The 20,609-nt window shown below is 40.3% G+C and overlaps 1 protein-coding gene and 1 pseudogene across 4 annotated transcripts in view; one reads left to right on the forward strand and one right to left on the reverse strand.

Moving 5' to 3' along the window:
- Positions 1 to 20,609, reverse strand: part of ANKRD6 (ankyrin repeat domain 6) — a 182,362-nt gene that overhangs the window by 139,202 nt on the left and 22,551 nt on the right. The window lies entirely within an intron of this gene.
- LOC138989298 (U6 spliceosomal RNA) lies at positions 8,934 to 9,033 on the forward strand (annotated as a pseudogene).

Genomic DNA, 20,609 nt, shown 5'->3' on the forward strand with positions numbered 1-20,609 from the left:
GCAAGAAACAGTGTGATTTGTCCTGCCTTGTAGAGGAAGCCAGTCATAGCCCAGATGCTGAGAGATGGGGAGATTTGGTGAGATGCTGAGATGGTGGCAGCAAGATCGTCCCCTTCTAACCTGGAGCCAGGCGTGTCAGCACCTGTCACCCTGAGGTTTTCCGCCTGAATCCCCAGGTGCTGTATTCACACTCCTGGCACAGGCTATCCAGAGAGGGACTGACAGGAAAGCACCCAACGAATTTTTGGCAGGTCCACCGTGAAGCAGGACTATTGCCAGAGACAAGCGAAGATCCAAGAAGCACAGCAACCTCCAATAACTAGCTGTTCCTGCTCCTCCAAGGGGCTCCTTCACCCAGCAGGCACGTACCGTAGATTCACTAACTCTGGGCCAATCAGTCACCTAGAGTTTGACCTTATGGGACTGGAACTTGAAGTGATAAGCATGTGCATATATAATACATACAGGCATTTATATTTATGTGTTTGGAGATGGAAGAGAGGGAGGAAGGATGGACTGCAAGCAGAAATGGTTACTTCTCGTTTAGGGAAAACACAGGAGGTGGAACTACACAACCTCTTACCTAATCCACTATCTGTAGGATCTTGTACAAATCTCTACACCGTTACTTAAAAGAAAGGTATTTCAAGAAGCTATTCCAATAGGCACTGTGTTCTGTGCAGTAGACTAAGATTACACTAGTTTTATCATGAGAAAGCTCCTATAAAATCTAACTGATAAAGAATTAAGATTTATTCTACCTGTCCTATTTTGAACTGTACCAAATAGTAAATGAGTAATCAAAATAGTGAACTGAATAGTAAATGAGATAAAGTTTCTCTTTACAGTTCAGCTAATAAAGAAGAAATAATGCAATCCATATATGTGTTTAGCAGTACCCAATGAATTTAACAGCCACTGAAAACAAAGAGGTCACTACCTATTAGAAGGTATAAAAATAGGGAATTATCTGGCAATCTGTTAGTTAGGGCACCATGCTTCCACTGCAGGGGGCATGGGTTCAATTCCTGTTTGGGGAACTAAGATCCCACATGCCAGTGCAGTGCAGCCAAAGAAAAAGAGGAAAGAAATTACAAAAATGAAAGCAAAATTATAGATTTTACAATATCTATTATATCAGTTCAGTTCAGTCATTCAGTCATGTCCTACTCTTTGAGACCCCACAAACCGCAGCACGCCAGGCCTCCCTGTCCAACACCAATTCCCGGAGCCTACCCAAACTCATGTCCATTGTAAGTATAAAAAATAAATGATAATTAAAAAAAGAAAACCATAAAAATACCAGAAGAAACTATGGATTAATATTTTTACAATTTTAGGAGTACAAAGGCCTTTTCATATTAATCATAAAAGCCCCTCAATTTTTTTTTAATTAATTTATTGAAAGATAATTGCTTTACAGAATCTGGCTGTTTTCTGTCAAACCTCAACATGAATCAGCCATAGGTATACATATATCCCCTCCCTTTTGAAACTTCTTCCTATCTCCCTCCCAACCCCAACCCTCTAGGTTGATACAGAGCCCCTATTTGAGTTTCCTGACCCATACAGCAATTTCCTGTTGGCTACCTATTTTACATATGGTAATGTAAGTTTTCCATGTTACTCTTTCCATACATCTCACCCTCTCCTTCCCTCTCCCCATGTCAATAAGTCTATTCTCTATGTCTGTTTCTCCACTGTTGCCCTCTAAATAAATTCTTCAGTACCATTTTTCTAGATTCCGTATATATGTGTTAAAATATGGTATTTCTCTTTCTCTTTCTGACTCACTTCACTCTGTATAATAGGATCTAGATTCATCCACCTGTTCTTTTTATGGCCGAGTAAATGGTTTTTCCAGTGGTCATGTATGGATGTGAGAGTTGGACTCTGAAGAAAGCTGAGCGCCGAAGAATTGATGCCTATAAACTGTGGTGTTGGAGAAGACTCTTGAGAGTCCCTTGGACTGCAAGGAGATCCAACCAGTCCATCCTAAAGATCTGTCCTGGGTATTCACTGGAAGGACTGATGCTGGAGCTGAAACTCCAGTACTTTGGCCACCTCATGCGAAGAGCTGAGTCATGGGAAAAACCCTGATGCTGGGAAGGATTGGGGTCAGGAGGAGAAGGGGATGACAGAGGATGAGATGGCTGGATGGCATCACCGACTCAATGGACATGAGTTTGGGTAAACTCCAGGAGTTGGTGATGGACAGGGAGGCCTGGCGTGCTGCGATTCATGGGGTTGCAAAGAGTCGGACACGACTGAGCAACTGAACTGAACTGAACTGAATATTCCATTGTGGATATATACCACAACTTCTTCATCCATTCATCTGTCGATGGAAATCTCTGTTGCTTCAATGTTCTAGCTATTGCAAATAGTGCTGTAATGAACAATGGGACACATGTGTCTCTTTCAATTTTGGATTCCTCAGGGTATATGCCTAGGAGTGGGATTGCTGGGCCATACAGTGGTTCTATTCCTAGTTTTTTAAGGACACTCCATACCGTCTTCCATAGCGGCTGTATCAATTTACATTCCCACCAACAGTGCAAGAGTGTTCCCTTTCTCCACACCCTCTCCAGCATTTATTGTTTGTAGACTTTTTGATGAGGGCCATTCTGACCAGTGTGAGGTGACATCTCATTGTAGCTTTGACTTGCATTTCTCTAATAATGAGCAATGTTGAGCATCTTTTCATGTGTCCGCTAGCCATCTGTATGTCTTCTTTGGAGAAATGTCCATCCAGGCCTTTTCCTCACTTTTTGATTGGGTTGTTTGTTTTTTCTGGTATTGAGCTGTATGAGCTGCTTACATATTTTGGAAATTAATCCTTTGTCAGTTGTTTCATTTGCTATTATTTTATCCCATTCTGAGGGTTGTCTTTTCACTTTGCTTATAGTTTCCTTTGCTGTGCAAAAGCTTTTAAGTTCAATCGGGTCCCACTTGTTTACTTTTGTTTTATTTCTGTTACTCTAGGAGGTGGGTCATAGAGGATCTTGCTTTGGTTTATGTCATCGAGCGTTCTCCCTGTGTTTTCCTCTAAGAGTTTTATAGTTTCTGGTCTTACATTTAGGTCTTTAATCCATTTTGAATTTATCTTTGTGTATGGTGTTAGGAAGTGTTCTGATTTCATTCTTTTACATGTAGCTGTCCAGTTTTCCCAGCACCATTTATTGAAGAGGCTGTCTTCGCCCCATTGTATATTCTTGCCTCCTTTGCAAAAAATAAGGTACCCATAGGTGCATGGGTTTATTTCTGGGCTTTCTATCTTGTTCCATTGGTCTATATTTCTGTTTTTATGCCAGTACTATACTGTCTTGATGACTGTAGCTTTGTAGTATAACCTGAAGTCAGGAAGCTTCATTCCTCCAACTCCATTCTTCTTTATTAAAACTGAAAAGCCAAAAATTTAAAACTGTGATAATATATACTAATGTTGTTTAGTCACTAAGTTGAATCAGACTCTTTGAGACCCCATGGACTGCAGCACACCAGGCTTCCCTGTCCTTCACTATCTCCTGGAGTTTGCTCAGAGTCATGTTTACTGAGTCAGTGGTGCTACCTAACCATCTCGTTCTCTTCTGCCTGCTTCTCCTCCTGCCCTCAATCTTTCTCAGCATCAAGGCCTTTTCCAATGACTAGGCTCTTCACCTCAGGTGTCCAAACTATTGAACTACCTTCAGCATCAGTCCTTCCAACAAATATTCAGAGTTGATTTCCTTTAGGATTGACTGGTTTGATGTCCTGGCTGTCCAGGGGACTCTCCAAGAGCCTTCTCCAGCACCACAGTTTAAAATGTGGTAGCATGCATAATTTTTGAAAAGTTCTTATCAATGAATAAAGACAAAACACTCAAATAGTAAAATGGACAGAGGATCTGATTAGGCAGTTCCACACACACACAAAATCAAAAGCTCCATTAAAGACTGGAATTATTTGGATTTAGGACCCTAAAAGAGTCCAGTATACAGCAGTCAGTCTAATTGAAAGAAAACACAAACACATGCAAACATTAACTTACAAAATAATATTCAATCTTACTCTTGAAAGAAATGCAAAAAAAAAAGAGAGAGATTTTTAAAGCATAAAGTTGACAAAGATTAGGATGATTTGGCAATATTCATGTTGGTGAAGGCAGTGGAAAAGCCACTGACAACTTTACCTTTCTGATGGGCAATAAAATCATCTAGAATACACACACATTTGACCCACGAATTTCACATGCAGGAATTTATCCTAAAGAGATAATGGGGGGACTTCGCTGGTGGTCCAGTGGCTAAGACTCTGCAGTCCCAACTCAGGGGCCCAAATTCAACCTCTGGTCAGGGAACTAGATCCCACGTACTGCAACTAAAAGACCCTGCATGCCACGACTAAGGCCTGGTGCCGTCAAATAAATAAACAATATATTTTTTAAAGGGATACTGGGAGGAGAGGGGTGAGTTTAAGAATAGCTATATAAAGATATTAACTACTAGAATGGTTAATTTTCTGTCCCAGCTTAGTTGGGCCACTGGGTACCCAGCTATTTGGTTAAACATATTTCTGGGTGTCATAAGGATGTTTCTGAATATGACTGCCATTTGAATCAGTAGACTGGGTAAAGTAGATGGTCCTCCCTAATGTTTCATCCAATCCTTATGAGTTCTGATAGAATAAAAGGATGAGCAAGAGAAAACCTACTCTCTCTGCCTGAGGCCTGCCTGCCTGCCTGCTGGTTCTCAGGCTTTCCAGGAGATTTCTTGGGATTTCTCAGCCTCTATAATCACATGAGCCAATTCTTTATAAAAATGTTTCCACGTGTGTGTCCCCTGGTTCTGTTTCTCTGGAGTTGTTCAGTCACTCAGTCATGTCTGACTCTTTGCAACTCTTTGCGAAAACCGCAGCACGCCAGGTTTCCCTGTACTTCATCATCTCCCAGAGTTTGCTCAAATTCATGTCCATTGAGTTGATGATGTCATCCAACCATTTCATCTTCTGTTATCCCTCTCCTGCCTTCAATCTTTCTCAGCATCAGGGTCTTTTCCAATGAGTCGATTCTTCGCATCAGATGCCCAAAGTATTGTAGCTTCAGCTTCAACATCAATCCTTCCAGTGAATATTCAGGGTTGATTTCCCTTAGGATTGACTGGTTTTCTGGAGACCCCTAACCAATATAACTACAGTATTAGCAATACAAATGAGAAATGAGGAAAGAATGGGTATCCTCATCAAAAGGTGGTAAATAATTTTTTATCCAATGGACGACATGCGAACTGCTTATAGAAATGATGAGGATTAACATGAACTGACATGGAAAGATGTCCCCAAAATACTGAATTTTTTTAAGGAGCTCACTGGACAGTATGTCCACTGTGATTTCACTGATATAAAATTGTGTATCACACACAAGAGTGTGTGTGTTTATGTGTGAAATGGGACAGGATGTTTAGTAAAAAGCAATTTATCTCTGGGTGATGGCATTTTGGATGATTTTTACCCTCTTCAAATTCTGTATTATTTGTATTTTTCTCCAATAAACTTTATCAGAAAAATCAACAAAGCCAGTCTCTTCCATTAAAATAAAATCATGATGGCAAGAAGAGAAAGAGATGGCTGTACTGGGAGGGAATTTGGGTAAAAGGAGAATTTGCAGCAGTTGTTATTTTATAGCAGGAGAAATGAGAACGGTGACGGGGAAAGAACCAGAAGGGGATGAAAGACTGAGCGCCGCAGACCAAGCAGGTTGAGTGTGTCCAGGGGATGAGCTGGTTCCTACCCTCCGGCAAGGCAGATAAGAGCCTACAAACGCAAAAATAATTCCCGATGAGTGACACCGGAGCTGACTAAAGCAGAGGAACGCTGCCAACGGCAGGGATCTGGAAAGTAATGCAGGAGAAGATGGTGCCACTTCCAAGGTGGGTCAGATTTCTCAGCACAGAGACAGGTGGGAGGAAAAGCAATACCCGCTCAGGGACTGTCAGGCTTGTCAGATCAACAGGGTAGAATCTGGGGGTCAAGGAGCAGCAGGTAATAAGACTAGAAAATTAATGTGGCACTCACAGTAAAGAGGCTTGCAGAGGCTGAGAGTCGGGACCATAATGCTGGGGGTATTCTAGACAGCACAGTGACCCCACTCCTAACAATGTCCAGACATATAAATCCAGCCACTGCTGGTGGGATTTGCAGATTGAAGGAACTTGACCACAGAGGCAGGGAAAACCCAGTGAAAAAGTTAACGGGCCAGAGATGTGAGCTAATGTTGTGAATTAAAATGGTGGCAACAGAAGTAGAGAGCGACATGAAAAGCATGGCAGAAGGCGTCTACACACAGTATGACCCATGTAGCATTAAAAACCATGGGAAACCCAATCAAGACAAGGCTGACCTGATTCTATGAAGCTCTGCCGTTAACCATTTTGCATTTAGAATTTTACTCAAATATCACATTTAATAAACAGATGTTTCCTCTATTTCTGTAACTTACTTTTGTGCTGGATATAAGAAAGTGAGGCAGGAATAGGGCACAGTTCTCCTAAAGGAAATCTGAAACCTGAGAGATGGCCTTAGAGCTGAATTTACAATAATCACTACACGTGAGGGGAAAAATAAACTGACCCAGAACTGGGAGGTGTCGGGGGTATGTGTGTGGAGGAATTGAAGGGATGGAGGTGGGGAACGGTGAGACCAAGGGAGGAAGAATCAAGAAGAAACACGTCTGTAACACAAATTTTTATGCTATGCCTTGGAAATTTTCAGAAAGTACTACTAAAAATTCTAAATACAGCTTAAGTGACCAGAGAAACATTATAAAACCCCTTAGGTTGGCTATAAAAAGTCATCAGATCAGATCAGATCAGTCGCTCAGTTATGTCCGACTCTTTGCGACCCCATGAATCGCAACACGCCAGGCCTCCCTGTCCATCACCAACTCCTGGAGTTCACTCAGACTCACATCCATCGAGTCAGTGATGCCATCCAGCCATCTCATCCTCTATCGTCCCCTTCTCCTCTTGCCCCCAATCCCTCCCAGCATCAGAGTCTTTTCCAATGAGTCAACTCTTCGCATGAGGTGGCCAGAGTACTGGAGTTTCAGCTTTAGCATCATTCCTTCCAAAGAAATCCCAGGGCTGATCTCCTTCAGAATGGACTGGTTGGATCTCCTTGCAGTCCAAGGGACTCTCAAGAGTCTTCTCCAACACCACACTTCAAAAGCATCAATTCTTCGGTGCTCAGCCTGCTTCACAGTCCAACTCTCACATCCATACATGACCACAGGAAAAACCATAGCCTTGACTGGACGAACCTTTGTTGGCAAAGTAATGTCTCTGCTTTTGAATATGCTATCTAGGTTGGTCATAACTTTCCTTCCAAGGAGTAAGCGTCTTTTAATTTCATGGCTGCAATCACCATCTGCAGTGATTTTGGAGCCCAAAAAAATAAAGTCTGACACTGTTTCCACTGTTTCCCCATCTATTTCCCATGAAGTGATGGGACCGGATGCCATAATCTTCGTTTTCTGAATGTTGAGCTTTAAGCCAACTTTTGCACTCTCCACTTTCACTTTCATCAAGAGGCTTTTGAGTTCCTCTTCACTTTCTGCCATAAGGGTGGTGTCATCTGCATATCTGAGGTTATTGATATTTCTCCCGGCAATCTTGATTCCAGCTTGTGTTTCTTCCAGGCCAGCGTTTCTCATGATGTACTCTGCATATAAGTTAAATAAACAGGGTGACAATATACAGCCTTGACGAACTCCTTTTCCTATTTGGAACCAGTCTGTTGTTCCATGTCCAGTTCTAACTGTTGCTTCCTGACCTGCATACAAATTTCTCAAGAGGCAGATCAGGTGGTCTGGTATTCCCATCTCTTTCAGAAAAAGTCATAGCCACTCAGAAAAAAATAAAATAAAAAATTTAATTCTAAGCAAGCTTCACATTCAACCATCAAAATAGAATATATTTATCACGCTTAAATAAATAACATCTCAATATTTATAAATAACATTGGTACAGACATGATTTTTGCTCTGCTGATTTAAACAGATTTTATACATTTCCTCATAGTCTATTCTCATTTTTAAATAAAAGATTATAGGTAATACAGAATATTTCATTAAACTTTGACTGAAAAAAAAAAAATCCAGACAGGTAAGATAGGCACTCTCCTCACCATCAGTTAGGTAAAATGTGAATTTTTAGACTCCCTGATCAGAACTTCAAAAATCTCCCGAGAGTGAAAGGGTAAACTATTTAAAAAAATCATCTGTCAATCCTAAAGCCATACACACATGGCATGAGTCACCTAGGGGTTTTCAGAAGGCTTTTCTGCCATCAGCGATGTCTCCTCAGATGGCTGGTTGGGGCGGGGTGGGGGGCTGGTGGTGGTAAGGGGAGAGCTTAGGAAGTAAAGAATATGGAAGGAGACACACTGCCTTGGGAACTCTATCGGGGCAACAGGAATTTTTACAGCTATTTTAAACTCCAAAACATGTTTGAAGGTATGAGTAAAGTTTCAAACTGTACTCTAAGGGAATTTCCAGGTTTCGCAAAAATATATACTTCCCGCTCAAGCCTCAGAAAGCTCTACAGGGATGAGTCCTTCAATGAGCTTTCAGAAGTTATACCTACAGGAGGCCTGAGCAGCAATGATCTGCCCTACATAGAGAGAGCTCTTGCTTACCCATTCATCTTTGGCAACTGTTCCAATCTTTCTAAGAATCCACCTTTCAAGTTACTTGGTTATTTGTACACTAAGCATTACAACCTCAGCTCTAGAATCACAAAAATCTGTGGGCCTTCCATCTCAGCTTTTGATTTATCCACACATCAAGTTCTTTGATAAACACAGGGCATAAGCACTGTGGCTGACTCTAAGAGTTTAAAATACCAAGACAGCATCTGGTCATAGTTGGGGAATCCATTAAGGTATCACAAGTATAATGCTTGCTTCCACAGCACATATAACTAAAATTGGAATGAAACAGAGATTAGCATGACCCCCACGCAAGGATGATAAGCAAATTCTTAAGCAGTGCATATTTTGGGGGGGATTAGCAAATACAAGCTACTATAGATATAAAAGAGATAAACAACAAGGTCTTACTATATAACAAATGGAAGTATATTGAATATCCTGTAATAAATCATAATGGAAATAAATGTGAAAAAGAATATATATGTATGTGTATATGTGTGTGTGTGTATATATATATATCTGAATCATTGGGCTGTACACCAGAAACTAACACATAACATTGTAAATCAAGTACATACTTCAATTAAAAAAAAAAAAAAGATATCACAGATAAAGCACAAAACAGGATTCACAATACCTAATAAGAATGAATGAAGTAATTTCACTCACAAAGCAAACTCCAAATCAACTCACCAGCAAGTGTATTCAGAAGGGAAAAATAAAAAGACTTCCCAACTGTGTTTATAAATAATATACCTTGTATATGATAATATAAATATCAACTGATTATAGTTTTTCTCTTAGAGACCTCATGGATGAAGCTTAATTGACTAACCTTAGAGTATCAAATTGATTAATAAAGTTGTTGAAACTTTACCTCTTGGGAGAAAAATATTTTAATAAAGGCAATCAATAGCTTTTTAACATAAAGATCTCTTACAAATTGAAACTTTACAAGAAAGTGAATACTTTCCCCAAAAAAAGAATGGACAAGGAATACAAAGGCATTTCACATACACAGAGAAGAAAAATAAAACAAGAGCTAAAAACATATACAAATGTTCAGTTCTCTTCATAATCAAACAATGAAGATATAATTCTTACCTATAAAATTGAATCTAAAATAAAAAATTAAGAGGGAATTAATTCTGGTGGTCCAGTGGTTAGGACTTCAAGTTTCCATTGCCTGGAGCATGTATTTGATCCCTGGTCAAGGAACTAAGATCTCACATGCCACAGTGCAGCCAAAAAGCAAATTTAGAATAGTCCCTAATGACAAGGGGACAAGAAAACAAACTCTCACACATCCCTAGCGAACGTTTCTGGAGGGCAATCTGGCAATATGTGTCAAACCCTTAAAAGTAAAAACAAATGCCTTTTGAATCAGCAATTTCATTTCTCTTCAAGGAAAATAGTGAGATGAGGGAGTTCCCTGGTTAGCCTAACAGTTGGTATTCCAGGCTTTCACTGCCATGAGCCCAGATTCACTCTCTGGTCAGAGAACTGAGATCCCGAAAGCTGCACGGCACAGCCAAATTAAAAAAGAGTGAGATTAACGTACAAAAATATTTACCAAAGCATTTCATGTAAAAGTGACAATCTGGAAGCCACCTAAAGCTTCAGCGTAGTTCTCTTCTAGATATAATGATGTTAAAAAGTGTGGGCAAATGCTCATGATACATTATTTAGGGGAAAAGTTACAAATAACATTGAAAGTATGATCTTAATGTTGTCTACAAAAAAAATATGAGGGTATGTACCAACACAGTAATAGTGGCTACCTATAGGTGGAAGCATTGGAGACGTTTATCTCTTTTTCTGCTAATTTTTACACTACCTACTTTTCTTTTTTTGTCTGTGCAGCCTGGTTTGTTGGACCTTAGTTCCCGATCACGGATTAAACCTGGGCCCTTGGCAGCGAAAGCGTGGAGTCCTGACCACTGGACCACCAGGGAAGTCCCACTATCTACTTTTCCAATGAATAGGTATTAGTGTTGCTGGCTAAGTAATTTACCCATAACAAAACAGTAGATATTATTATTATCCTCAATTTACATATGAGGAAACTGAGGCACACAGAGGTTACATCACTTGTCTAAGGTCACACAGCTAGTACCTCATAAAACCAGGATTTGTCCTAAATTGCCCTAGCTCCAGACTAGGATCTCTTAACCACTTTGCAATGACACACCTTTAAAAAGTAATTTCAAGTAAAATGTCAGATAATCTATAATTACATGCACTACCAATTCTTAAGGAAAGAGGATATCTTTGTGGGCCAGAATTTTCAGAGCATATTGGGAGACAGGTGGTGAGGCTAGATGTTCTCTCCTGTCTCACCAGGTTGTCCCTTTTTCCTTCAGGTTTTCACTCAAGATTATCTGAAAAGTCATCTACAGTATTTACTCCTCTATCACCATTCTCCCTACCCTTAACACACACACACACACACACACACAAACACCTTGGCTTTTAGGAATAGGAAAGAAATTTTCAAGGAACTGTCATGGTCTGGGAAGGGAACAGAAAAGTGGTACCAAAGTTTGAGATTTTGAGAATGCTGTGTGTGTGTGTGTGTGTGTGTGTGTGTGTGTGTGTGTGTGTGTAGCCCACCAGGCTCTTCTGTCCCTGGGATTCTCCAGGCAAGAATACTGGAGTGGGTTGCCATTTCCTTCTCCAGGGGATCTTCTTCCCAACCCAGGGATCAAACATGCATCTCTTGCATCTCCTGCACTGGCAGGCAGATTCTTTTCCACTGAACCACTTGGGAGTCCCCCAGGTCTCCTGGGTCCCCCAAAAATAACTCCTAGAGGTCTTATAACAGAGTAGGACTTTGCAGTGGGGGCAGGGAGGCCTTCCCATATACAAAAGCCCTTCTGAATCCCCTGTCTCTCATTTACAGAAAAGCTGTAGTCTCCTAGGCCTCCCTGAGTCGCGAAAGAGCAGGATTAAGAAGTTAATAATTAAGATAAGAGAGTCACAGAATCTTCAGTTCCTCCCTGAAGGACATAGATAACAGTGTCTGAGGCACATTCCTCAGTTGCTTTGCAGATACTATAACTGCCACCAGAGGGAAAACACTAACCATGGGATGACCAGACTGTAGCCATGACATATGTTGCTCTGTCTTGAGCAGTACTGAGTCTGTGGCTTGCACAATTCCAAGAATAGGCCTCAAGGAAACAGGAACACATCAACCCTAGGGATGAAGATTAACTGTGCTTAAAATAATCACAGTGACGCTGATTCGACTACGCATGACCAGTTTAGAGATGATCGTCGTTGTTGACTACGCTGTTCTGCACGTATTTGGCACCCTCACTGTCAGTGAGCCCCCCAAAATTCTGCTTTAAAACCTTTTGACCCCTAACTGACAACTGGGAGGTGATTAGGGGGAATGCAAGTCCATCATCTCCCCAGGTGCTGGCTTCCTAAAGAAAGCCTCTTTTTTCACCACCTTTGTCTCTCCAACATTGACTCCAGAGTAACAAGCAAGCTGAACCAGAGTTTGGTCCTGGCTCTGGCTAGTAACAGTCTACCTAGATGTATTAACTCACAATCCAGCATAAAATAAAGTATTTTTCATTTCCCTCATAAACAAAAATGTATACTAATTTTCCCCTAAGGAAGTTACAAAGTCATTTAGATTGAAGCAATGTCAGTTCTCAGAAAGGTGTTGTTAAAATGCAAGACTCAGACGTCCCTGGTGGGCCAGTGGTAAGACACTATATTTCCACTGCAGAGGGCACAGGTTTGATCCCTCGTCAGGGAACTAAGATCCAAGGGCTGCATTCCACGGTCAAAACATAGGAAAAAAAATTTTTTTAATTAAAACACAAAAGACACATGACAAACTATGGTGCGTTACGTGTGAATAGGCAAGATTAGAGGACTATTTCCTGTGTATTATGTGACATTCCTGCTCTGGCCTCCAAACAAAAGCCTGACAGATGTAAGTGCTTATAGATAATATTCTGAGCCATTTAGGACACACTGAGATTTCTGTAAGAGTGCACGGATGATCAAGTTGCAAAGAACTAAAGAAAAGTTTTCTGTGGGTCAGAAGAAAAAATATCACTGATCAATATAAAGCAAGCTCCAGCCATCTGTTGTTCTAAATTAGACACTCGGTCAGGTTACAAAGAAGTGAAGTTCTGCCAATGAAAGTAGGAATTTGGACTACTAGATAAAATATCACCACTAGTGATGAAATTATCTTACTAAAGAACAATGACAGCTTTTCAACTTCAGGGATCAATAATGGTTCTCCTCAGTTACAGTTCATAAAGGAGTATTTTATTCTGCTATCCCAAAGCTTATTAAAGATGAGCCACTATTACTAGAGGACTATGATTTGACACCTAATATAAATTAGATTGACCCATATCTCCAGTACTCTTGCCTGGAAAATCCCATGGATGGAGAAGCCTGGTAGGCTGCAGTCCATGGGGTTGCTAAGCGACTTCATTTTCACTTTCCACTTTCATGCATTGAGAAGGAAATGGCAACCCACTCCAGTGTTCTTGCCTGGAGAATCCCAGGGACGGGGGAGCCTGGTGGGCTGCCATCTATGGGGTTGCACAGAGCCGGACACGACTGAAGCGACTTAGCAGCAGCAGCATATCTCTAGTATGTAGATACATATTATCAAACATTTGTTTTGCAAAAGTGAACCTAAAAAAGATTGCCTTACCAAGGAATGAGACTAGTTAATATGAGCTCCTTCAATTATAAAGATTTATCCAAAAACAATTTGTATGAAACCCCAAAGACCTCAAATAACAAAGCAATCTTGAGCAAAAAGAACAAAGCTAGAGGCTTCCCTGGTGGTCCAGTGGTTAAAAATCTGCCTTGCAATGCAAGGGACACCAGTCTGATCCCCGGGAGCGGAAGATGTGACATGCCTCGGGGCAACTAAGCCCGGGCGCCAACACTACTGAGCCCTCCTGCCTAGAACCCGCGCTCTGCAACAAGAGAAACCCCTGCGCACTGCAACTGGAAAAAACCCATGGACAGCGATGAAGACCCAGCAAAGCCAAAAATAAATCATAAATGAAAGAAAAGAATATTTTTTTAAAAGGGCAAGAGATAAAAAGTGTTGGCAAGGATGCAGAGAAAAAGGAACCCCTGCACATTATTGGTGGGAATGTAAACAGCAACAGTCACTATGCAAAACTGTACAGAGGTGCCTCAAAAAAATAAAAATAGAACTATCATACGATCCAGCAATACCACTTCTGTGTATATATCTGAAAGAAACAAAATCAGTATCTCCAAAAGATATTTGTACTCCCATACTCACTGCAGCATTTTCACCATAGCCAAAGTATGCGAGCAACCTAAGTGTCCATTAATGGATAAATCGTTAAAGAAAATACACACAACACACAGTGGAATAAATTTCAGCCTTGAAAAAGGAGGAAATCTTGTTATTTGCAGCATTAATGAACCTGGAGGGCATTATGCTAAGTGAAATGAGTCAGAAAGAGAAACACAAATACTGTGTGATCTCACTTATGCATGGAATCTTAAAACTTTTTAAATTATAAATAAATAGATAAATAGCCAAACTCCTAGAAGAAGAGGTTGCCAGGAGGTAGAGAGTGAAAGCAATAAGGAGAGGTCAGTAAAACGGTACAAACTTTCAGTTATAAGGTGAATAAAGTCTGTGGATCAAATAATGTACATGGTGACTATGGTTGATAACATGTATATTCACTGAGTAATAGGACTTAAACATTCTCACACACAAAAAAGTTAGCATGTAAGGTGATGGATATGGTAATCCTTTCACAGTGTCTATGTATATCAAATCGTCATGGTGTACACTTTAACCATCTTACCAAAAAAATAAAGTACAATACCACAACGAAGCTAAAGAAAAAAAAAAAAGAAAAAAAAGAAAAAGAGGTGGAGGTAGACAAAATGCCTTATAATGTTAATACTGGTTTCTGATTGAAGAAAGCTTACTGAATCACAATATCATACACCTAAAGCTAATGTAATATTGTAAAACAACTATACTTCAATTTAAAAAAGAAAAGAAAAACATAATCATTTTTTACATTTCTTGGCAGAAAAAAAGAAAGCTTATGAAACACCTCCCCTATCTCCTCTCCCAACAAAGACCCCACTAACAGGAGAGAAAGAGAATAAAGATAAGCCACATTAAAGAACAGATCATGGGTGTGTGCTGAGTCACTTCAGTTGAGTCCAACTCTCTGCGACCCTAGGGACTGTAGTCCACCAGGCTCCTCTGTCCAAGGGAGTCTCCAGGCAAGAATACTGGAGTGGGTTGCCACGCCCTCCTCCAGGGGATCTTTCTGACCCCGGGATTGAACTCGCCTCTCTTACATCTCCTGCATCACAGGTGGGTTCTCTACCAGGAGCACCAACTGGAAGGCCAGGAATAGAACACGGAGTGGCCAAAAGCAAAGGAGAGATTTCCACAGGTATGGAAGTCGGAAAGCCAGGGGAAAAGCAGTGACCGCTGTATAGGGGGGAGGGGAAGAAGCCTCAGCTCGGTGTTTACAGAGGGGGACACTTGTTGAGGTTTGGGACTTAGAACCACTTGGTACTGGAGTGGACACAAACCCAAATTGGGGAGAAACTGAAAGACTACATACAGTTGTATGTGGTTAGCGGTGCCGCATTCGCTCTGATTCATGATGACCTCTGTCTCAACCATTTTAGTACTAAAACCTAAGCACATCCACAGAAGCACTCCGGGGAATCTTTCCGGGACTGAGGTGAGGGCAGAGGGAAGACGCACAGGTCCTGGCCAGGCCCCACCCACAAGCTCTCATCAATGGGCAGTGAGCGCACTACTCGGCTTTCTCTACCAGCCGCTTTTACTCCACTAAGGTTTCTTTCTGCCTTTATTTCATGTCCAGTTAAACGGTTTTGACCCAAAATGGCTTACAGAGATATAGAAGTGATGACAGTAAAGGTGCTGCAAAAGTGCCTGAGGCACCGTGGAGAAGACAAAGAATGAAATTTAAGACCAGCACGTAGTCAGGAGCTGGTGGAGGTATCTTTTACACATCACAGGGAAGACTAGATGGTGTCTGCAAGAATTTGTGACTTCAGGGAGTATCCTGCCAAGAACGTATCCAAAGGAATTATGCATAACCACTTTGTTTCACTGGTGGCTCAGATGGTAAGGAGTCTACCTGTAGTGGGAGACCCAGGGTCAATCCCTGGGTTGGGAAGATCCCCTGGAGAAGGAAATGGCAACCCACTCCAGAATTCGTGCCTGGAAAATCCCATGGGCGGAGGAGCCTGGTGGGCTACAGTCCATGGGGTCGCAAAGAGTCAGACACAACTGAGCCACTTCACTTTACACTTTACTTTATCCTGTTTATGCTGATTCATTTAGCCCTGTCATTTCTCAATTGCATGTTGAGCTTAAAGGGTGGGTCATGATTACAAAGAGTCAATGCCCCAACTCCAGGTACAGAACACTGTCAAACATCTACTCTCACAAGATGGGATACAAGGAGTTTCCTTCAAATTTTCTCATTTTTTATGAAATATTTGACACATATAAAAGATTATGTAATATATTTAATATATATAAGGAATAAAGATCATAATAAAACTCATTTCCTAATTTTAAAAACAGGACACAACCAATGACAATATTCTTTATGTTCCACTCCAAGCATATCCCTAAAGTGTAAGCACTATTTAAATATTGTGTTTTGTTTCTTTTGCCTTTATGATGGTTTTGCCACATAATGTATACAAATTGCCACTGCTGCTGCTGCTGCTGCTGCTGCTAAGTCACTTCAGTCGTGTCCGACTCTGTGCGACCCCAGAGACGGCAGCCCACTAGGCTCCCCCGTCCCTGGGATTCTCCAGGCAGGAACACTGGAGTGGGTTGCCATTTCCTTCTCCAATGCATGAAAGTGAAAACTGAAAGTGAAGTCACTCAGTCGTGTCTGACTCTTAGTGACCCCATGGACTGCAGCCTACCAGGCTCCTCCATCCATGGGAGTTTCCAGGCAAGAGTAATGGAGCGGGGTGCCATTGCCTTCTCCAAATTGCCACTAAATGTATATAAAAAAAACCAACCTGAATTAGTATCCTCAGAGATTAAAGAATTATAGAAGAAGCTAAAATGAAAAAATAATTAAAGAACGTAAGAGATTTCTTGGAAATAAAACTATTATTGACAAAAAAATTTTTTTAATTCAATAGAAGGAATGAAAGTAAGGTTTAAAAATCTACCAAGAAATACAACCAAAAGACAGAGACAGAAATAGAGACAGAAGAATTTAGCAAAAAGAGTCTCAATTCAGTAGGTCTTTTCCATATCAGAAGTTTTAAAAAAAGAAAACAGATTAAGAAGAAAGGTGAATTATCAAAGAAATGATGGAAGAAAATTTCCCAGAAGTGAAGGGCATGAGTCTCTGTATTGAATGGGACAAGCACTCTGCACAACGAATAGGAAAAACCAATTACATCAAGTGGTTGACGTTTCAAAATTATCCAGATTCATTAGCTGGAGAAGAAAGTGAAGTGAAAGTCTCTCAGTTGTGTCTGATTCTTTGCAACCCCATGGACTGTAGTCCATGGGATTCTCCAGACCAGACTACTGGAGTGGGTAGCCATTCCCTTCTCCAGGGGATCTTCCCAACCCAGGGATCAAACCCAGGTTTCCTGCATTGCAGGCAGATTCTTTACCAGCTGAACCACCAGGCAAGCCCAGATAGAGAAGAAAAGATCATTTTAAAAAGACAATAAGATCCATTTCCTTTTCTCTTCTTCTACACCCCTCTGGAATGGATTTGATATATAACTTATAACCATTTGAAGATGTGCAAAAGCAGGTGTCCAATCAATTACACTAAAAGCTTCAAGTAAAGGTTAGAAGTAAACAAGGTGCAATTTATTGCTAATGTTAAGTAGTGGGATTTGGTGAGTTTATAAATCACTAAAATAAAGTTAGAAGCTACAGCTATAAATAAAAGCTAGTCTTGGAAGGGATCGATGTTCTTCACTTTTCTAGTCCTGTTTCCCCAAAGTTGAAAGACCTTATGTTTATATTTTGTGAAGCAAGATACTGAAAACTAAAAACTCATCTTGGTGGTCAATACATTGAGTGCCTGTGTACTTTTCTGTGTTTTAAAATCTCTCTACAAATAATTAAAAGGTTCAAATAACAAAAGAGCAAACGGAAGAGTCTGTTGTAGGAATTGCCCAAAGACTACCTTTTTTTGTTTGATTCCACAGACCTTATTCTATCTCTAAATCAAAATGCTGCATATGAAATAGGAAAGACAGACGTGTGGAGCCCACTCCAATCAGGACTTCAGAGTACTGGTATTTCATAAGCAGTTTAGTCATCATAATGAGTCTCTGTGGTTCTATAGCCTACAAGTGCTTTTAGCCTTTACCGGGCAGTCAGTTCACTCCAGGTCTTTACCTCGTAGCACAGAGACATCTTTGTTACTAAGGCAGACAGACATAAGCCAACAGGGAGCTTGTATTACATGTCTAGAAAGAACTGTTCATTATTCACCCATCTCTGCCACAGATAAATTTCAATAACCTTGATTCTGCAAAACAGCCTGATCCCAAATGAACACAAACACTGCAAACTTCTTTCACTGTATTTTTGAAACTAGCAACCAATCACTTCTAATGAGCCTGTAGAGTGAGGTGGAATACACATATATTAGTTCTTAGTTTTATTTTTATGATATTAATTGTACGGAACTCAGCGTGACAACTACTCAATTTATCAGACAAACTTCCAGGGGTATAAAGATTCAATAACATCATTTCTAATACTGTACTCACAAGAGTCTATACTGGATACTGCTCTCATTTCTGCAGCTGTGTGAAGTCCTGTAAGAGAGTCAAACTATAACACCTTAAGGTGCTTAGACTATTATCATATTTTAACAATGTTCTTAATTTTTCTTTATGAATGAACCCAAAACATCTTTACTTAACACATACTGAATTACGAGTGAATATGGGTTATTAAAAAAATTTTAATCCTATGTGGTATTTATACAATGGAATATTACTCAACAATAAAAGAATGTACGGTTGTAACTGTTGCTTCTTGACCTGCATACAGGTTTCTCAGGAGACAGGTAAGGTGGTCTGGTACGCCTGTCTCTTTAAGAATTTTCCACAGTTTGTTGTGATCCACACAGTCAAAGGCTTTCGAGTAGCCAATGAAGCAGATGTTTTCTGGAATTCCCTTACTTTCTCTATGATCCAACAAATGTTGGATCTTGGTTCATGTACTGCTGAAGCCTAGCTTGAAGGATTTTGAGCATAACCTTACTAGCATGCAAAATAAGTGCAACTGTATGGTAGTTTAAACATTCTTTGGCACTGCCCTTTTTCCTTTGGGACTGGAATGAAAACTGATCTTTTCCAGTCCTGTGGCCAATGCTGAGTTTTCTTGAGTACAGCACTTTAACAGTATTATCTTTTAAGATTTTAAATAGCTCAGCTGCAATTCCATCACTTCCACTTGCTTCGTTTGTTGTGATGCTTCCTAAAGCCCACTTGACTTCACACTCCAGGATGTCCGTCTATGGGTGAGTGACCACACCATCATGGTTATCTGGTCATTAAGACCTTTTCTGTATCGTTCTCCTATGTATTCTTGCCACCTCTTCTTAATTTCTTCTGCTTCTTTTAGGTCCTTAGCGTTTCTGTCCTTTATTGTGCCCATCCTTGCATGAAGTGTTCCCTTGGTATCTCTAATTTTCTTGAAGAGATCTCTAGTCTTTACCATTCTGTTGTTTTCCTCTATTTCTGTGCATTGTTCACTTAAGAAGGCTTTCTTATCTCTCCTTGCTCTTCTCTGGAACTCTGCATTCAGTTGAGCATATCTTTCCCTTTCTCCTTTGCCTTTCACTTCTCTTCTTTCCTCAGCCATTTGTAAATTTTAAAGCATTAGCATTTGCTTTATATCTGGACATAAGTTGATTTAATAAAGGCATGAATCTCATACTTCATACCACAAAATCACTTAGTATATATATATAACTATATATCGTTCTACAAACAGCACATAATAAAAACTGTAGCACAAATTTATAACCTTTTATAAGTCATTTCATCTCACACCAATTTTACTCTCTCCTATCAACTGATACACTCTCCACACTACTCACCTTCACCCGTGTTCAACTTGCTGCTTCTTCTTTATAGTCTTCCTGCTTCTTAGCACATGCTCTTCTGTCATTTCTAGTAAAATATCCTACTTCACATAAAGGCTTATGTGATATTTGAAACTCCCACATTTTAGAGTTTAGGATTCATCAATTAAGATAAGTATCTCAGGGGACTTTCCAAGTGGTCCGGTGGTTAAGACTCCATGCTGCCAATATAGGGGGCCAGGGCTCCCCCTAGTCAGAGATCTAAGATCCCACAGGCCACACGTGGTGGCCAAAATATTAAAAAGTTAAAAAAAAAAATTTTTTTTAAAACCAGTATCTCAAGTTGAAGAAAAATCTACTAATAGATGTATTTGGATAATGGTTTTAGACAAACATAAAAACTGAGAATAAAATGTTATCTTGAAAACTCTTAAAAATATTAACTCATTAAGCACAAAGTAGACATTTAGTAATGTTTAACTTTGATGACATGCCTTGTAAGATATGCAAGCATTTGAAAGGTACTGATTTGCAAACAGGTTTCCCAAAAAGATGACATTTATCCAACTTATGGCAGCCAGTCCCCAAGATCCATAGCTCCTATATCCATGCCCTTGTGGAATCCTCTGCAACAATGAATCAAGACTGGATCCATGTGACCCATAGAACATGGTGAAGATGACAATCCACTGCAGCTTCTGTCTAGATCCCTTGGATTACTCACTCAGGGGGACATCAGCTTCCATGCTGTGAGGACATTCAAGCAGCCACACAGCAAGAACTGAGGGCTCC

Source organism: Bos mutus, chromosome 9 (genome assembly GCF_027580195.1).
Source record: "Bos mutus isolate GX-2022 chromosome 9, NWIPB_WYAK_1.1, whole genome shotgun sequence".
NCBI lineage: Eukaryota > Metazoa > Chordata > Mammalia > Artiodactyla > Bovidae > Bos > Bos mutus.